Source organism: Suricata suricatta, chromosome 10 (genome assembly GCF_006229205.1).
Source record: "Suricata suricatta isolate VVHF042 chromosome 10, meerkat_22Aug2017_6uvM2_HiC, whole genome shotgun sequence".
NCBI lineage: Eukaryota > Metazoa > Chordata > Mammalia > Carnivora > Herpestidae > Suricata > Suricata suricatta.
In genome coordinates this window covers 48,058,936-48,064,104 of record NC_043709.1, presented here as the reverse complement: position 1 = coordinate 48,064,104, position 5,169 = coordinate 48,058,936, and positions in this window count along the sequence as shown.

Sequence of the window (5,169 nt, the reverse complement as noted above, 5' to 3'; positions counted from 1 at the left end):
GCTGAGAATGAACTGAGGGTTGAGGGGGAAGGGGGAGGGGAGAAAAGAGGTGGTGGTGATGGTGGAGGGCACTTAAGGGGAAGAGCACTGGGTGTTGTATGGAAAACAATTTGACAATAAAATATTATGGGAAAAAAAACTGAAACTGACTATAGTCAACCTCTGCCATCTAATGGGAAAGTCAAAATTCATATCATTGAAAAAACTATGTTTTCTCCTCTGATCTTGTCCACACTCAGAAAATGAGCAAAAGAGAAGGGAGAGACAAGGCTGAAACTCCAAGGTCACTGCCAGTTTTTCTATACAGATAAAGACTCAATGGCCATTTTGTTTAGCGAGATAGTAATAAATCCAATAGACAAACGTAGGCATGAAGTTGAAGAATGGGCTATGGCTAAACAATGCTGCATAAAAAGTGAAGGAAACTGAATTTGAAGTGTACAGAGAACTGGAGTGTGTGCAGCTGATCAAGAGTCTGGAGCCTCCTACAAGGGTGACTAGTGAGAAAATTCTCTGGCTGAGGGACATGTAGGAAAAGGGCTGTCTAAATTCAACTCTAGGTTATTTGTGTTATGATGACATCACTACTAACTGCCCCCCATTGTCCCCCAAACATTCAATAAAATCTGTTGCACCTAAAAATGCCATGTATGAGGAATCCTGGAAATCTAGAGGTGAAAAGCCAGGTATAGGTTAACACTGAGCAGAGGTAAGAAAAATCAAGAGAGACAGAGACTTCAATAGGAAGTAAAGCTCAAACCCAGAAGTGACTGGGGGAATATTACTTCTCAGGAATTTGCCCCACCCAAAAAAGTCTTTGGTGGGCCTGGATTTCCCACAACATACAGATGAAAGAGCTAACTTAGTGTTTTGTGAATCCTAACAAAGGAAGGCTCCTACAATGTCACCTGGAATATCTTTTGCATGTAAATGGACACTCCTTCTCAAACAGGTGGTGTAGAATAAGCTGAAGTCCTGGTGACATAAAGAAAGGTAGGAAGGGGTTAAAAGACTGCCATGAAGAACAGCTTTAGCAGACTGAAGAATAAGTCTGGAGGCTGTTTTTAGAATTAAGACTGTTCCAAGTTAACCACCCATAATAAATTCTGTATTCTAAGTTAAGTGTCATGAAACAAGGATTAGGAAGGTAGCTTGGAAGTTTTCTGGTTCCAGAACTTCAAAAACATTCCCAGAATTAAGGGAACAAATAATTAGAATGTATCAAGGCATTTTTCAAACACTTTTCCAAAATCTTGCTTCCACAGCAATTGGGAGCTGCTCAAACTGAGAGGCAGTGTGGCATGGTGGGTAAGTGTGCGGGCGCGGGAGCTGGCTTGCTTGAATCCAAGCGCTGGCTCAGTCATTTGCCAGTTTTGAGATCCTGGCATGCAACCTGTATTCTTCTGTCTCTATTTTCTTATCTATAAAATGTGAACAATAGTCATTAGTACAGATTCAGAGTTGTAGGGAAGACAACATGAATTAATACATGTAAAGCACTTAGAGTGACACCTGAGTGTTTCTCTCTATTAGCCAAAGGAAACAGATCACTGAGAGTACTCTAAAGCCCTCAGAGCTAGGAATCATGCTCTGCAACTGAGTGAGAAAAATGAGGGTCACAATCTAGGACTCTCTTAGCCTTCCATGGAGGTCAGGGTCAAGGCATGGCAACTTAGAGAGTTTCTGCTGCTTCTATTTATTAGCCTCTGGCAATACAGAAAACTGACACTAATTGTGCATCTGCACACTTTTAAATATCATTTAGGTAAGAAAAATATACCCCGTTCCCTAAGACCCAAAGACTATAGCCGAGGCAGGTAATTAGCAGCTTCAGAACGCTTGCCTCAAAGACCAACATACAAAAGAATGGGAGGAAGTCAGCGATGGTGGCATGTGAGATCAGAACAGCACTTTCATCTCCACTGAGACTTTTGCCAAGAGTTTGCAAAGTGACAGTAAAGCTGGTGATGTGAGCAGATCTAGTATGGCCAAACAGAGGAAATTAATACTGACCCTCGGACATGTAGCATTCATTTTAGACCAGTGATTTCTTTGTGAGACTTATGATACTTAATTTTTCTTGACATTGCTTTTAAAATACCTTTCTTCTAATGCTTTGTTTGTGGCGTAAAAATGAATCCAAACACATACATATCCACATCAGTTATGGCTTTGTAAAAACAAGTAATAGTAATCACCTGCCACAAAATGCTAGGATCCATTTTTCTATAAAACCCAGATCCTTGCAAAACAAAGAAAAATAATCAACACATTGACATGTGACATGAACACATTGCCTAACCCTTGGGCTGTAAAATCTCAAAGAAATAATAGTTCCAAAGTTAAGGGGGGGAAATGTTTATTTACCACCTTTATCACCTAAATGCTTGTCCAAATACTATATTCCACAATGCTCCCAAATTCTACAAAATGGAGGAATTTTAAAGATCATCTTATTCACGTTAGCAAAGACAGAGAACGGAGATTCAAAACCAGTTCTGAATTCTGAGCTGAGCCATGTGCACGACACTAATATCTTGAGACAGACCCCCCAACCTTCCGCAATGGCTGCTTATAGTTTGTGACATTTTTTCTTTCAACGGTGTTCACTTTCAAGAAATGCTTCCCAGTACTTCATCTAAACCCTCTCTTCTCCTCTGTTTTAAACAATTCTTCTTATTTATGTTCTCAATGGGAAGAGGGTGCATGGATCATCCACCTCCTTAATAACCGTTCTTTAACAATTATTAAATCACCTCTTCTCCAGGCTAAATGCATCCAACTCTTTCAACCTTTTGTTAAAGTCCTGACTTTTTGATAATTGCATCTGCTCTTCTCTGGGACTTTTGCAAGCTCTTGTTGTTGCCCTCCAAATGCACATATAGTACATATATACACCTCTCTTATAATGAAGAATCTATGCTAAGTAAAGTAGACATAATCCCTGCCTCTAGTTCTTTTGTGAGAAAGAAAAAGAGAGAGAGAGAGAGAGAGAGAGAGAGACATAATTTTAATAAAAGCTTTATCTTGTTAGGATACTCATTATCCACTTACAATCCATTATCATCACAGATTTCTTTTTATGATACTTTTTCTAGTCCAGCTTGTGCCCAATGTAGTGTGTTTATTATCAACAATAATAATCTACCTTGAAATTACTCTCTACAAGCATGCCAAGTGCTCTGGTGCCTAGAGGGGTAACAGACTGTGCTTACAGGGATTAGGCCGCTGAGACGGGAAGTTCATGTGAGACCCTGGCACCAAGCATCCTGACAGTGGCCCGAGGAGACAGCAGAACAACACGCCATGCATGTGACAGCATCGCCCCTTCCAGTAGTACACACGGCACGGAAAGGGGTGGGGTTGTCCTGTTTCTCTTTGGAGCATCCTTGACCCTCTCTTCATGTTTGTGGCTGAGAAACTTCCTCATTCTTCCCAACTTAAGTCCGTCCTGCTTCTTCACGAGGTTTTATTTTCACTGAATCACTCCTCTCTTTTCCTTGACATGAGCCATCTCACAGAAAGCTGCGGGAAGGCAGGTAAGAGACCCTCGATCAATAAAGGTATAAAGGGGGCTGTCTCAAGTCTGCTAGTCTATGACATAGTCCCCCAGTCAAGTGCTGCTGGCAGGACAGACTCCTTCCTGGAGGCATCATTGGAAAGAAACTGTGTTCCTGCCCCATGTGAGACTCTAGTCCTGTCAATTCCCCTTTTTGCTACAGGGTGTAGATTCTAGATTTCAATGACTCATGCATGCAAAACAACCGCCCTGTCCCTCACACCCCACCCCACAACTGCTACGAGTGGTGCTGTGCAAAGTCTCTGTGTTTCTTTGAAATCTTTGTGTTCAAAGGAGAACAAAGGGACAGCAGAAATAGCTGTGCACACGTTCTTGGGCAGGACCGGCCTGTGTGCGTGATTTTCAGAGAGGCACTTCCTGTCTGAAAATGTCCTCTTGAATGCTGATAAGAAGTCAAAACACAGGAGATGAGAGTTAGGAAAAGACACTGGTGAAGTGGGAACAGATGTTTCTGTGCTACAGCGATGGAGAAGCTAAAGAAAGCAGTATCAGCTAGGACTAAGTTGTCCGCATATAACCGAAAGCCCGAATCCTTGCCTTCAACAAGACAGAAGTTGATTTCCTGTTCAGATAAAGGAAGTACTGATGTGGGCAGTATATGCTGCCATGTCAGCTCCAAAATCAGCCAGAACGCTGAGCCCTGTCTTTCCATGTGGCTTTCATCCTTGAGGCCCAAGGTGGCTGTGGAGCTCCAGACACTGCATTTCAGGCAGAAAGAGGAGGAAGAAGGGAAGAACCAAAAAGGAGTGCCTCTCCATTGAGGGGGTCTACTGTACAGTTCTCCTGAAAGCCCACCCAGTGCCTTCAGCTGAGTCTCACAGACCACACAAGGAAAGCTGAGTCACAAGGGTATTTATCTGGAAGTATTGCCAGCTGGGGGTGGGGGCTGGGGGGACAGGTTTCTGGAAGTAAAGTAGAATGGATATCAAGTAGATAACTAGCAGTTTCCACACTAAAAGCTAAGACAAATACTTGTGGTCTCGGTTCTCAAACTCTACATGTTTTTAAGAGTTGGAGGACCACCACCATCTCCTGACCAGCCACACTCCCCCCCCCCCACCCAGCCCCCCGGGGCAGTGCAGAGATAAGGGATGAAAACAGACCAGGATATTTAAATCTGCTGCATGAAAATTTGTCACTTGTATCTTTTAGATCATCTTTAACTTAAAAATGAATGGAAAGCTTGATTATAGAAGTAAAATAACTGAACTTTATCATATCAGAGAGAGCTATTCAAATTGCAATGTAGAGCTTTGTTTTGAAAACAAAAACCATCCATTAGAGGGGGAGTTAATTCAACAAAAGAAAGAATGAAACCAGTATACATCTGCAACTTCACATGATGAGGGAAAATAATGTAAAGCTCAGTTATTTTAAGCAATAGACCAAAAAAAAAAAAAGTGGAAGGAAAATGGAGGCTAAGACTTGTCATTCTTGCTGACAAGAGGAATGACTTCACTCAACCGTGGGTGTGACACATCAGGGAAAGGGAGGTCCTAAGCGTTTCACCCACTTGTCCTTTATGCTTCCGGAGACCCTGTGATTATAGTAAACATAATCTCTCAGTGGAAAAATCAGGCTACATGGTT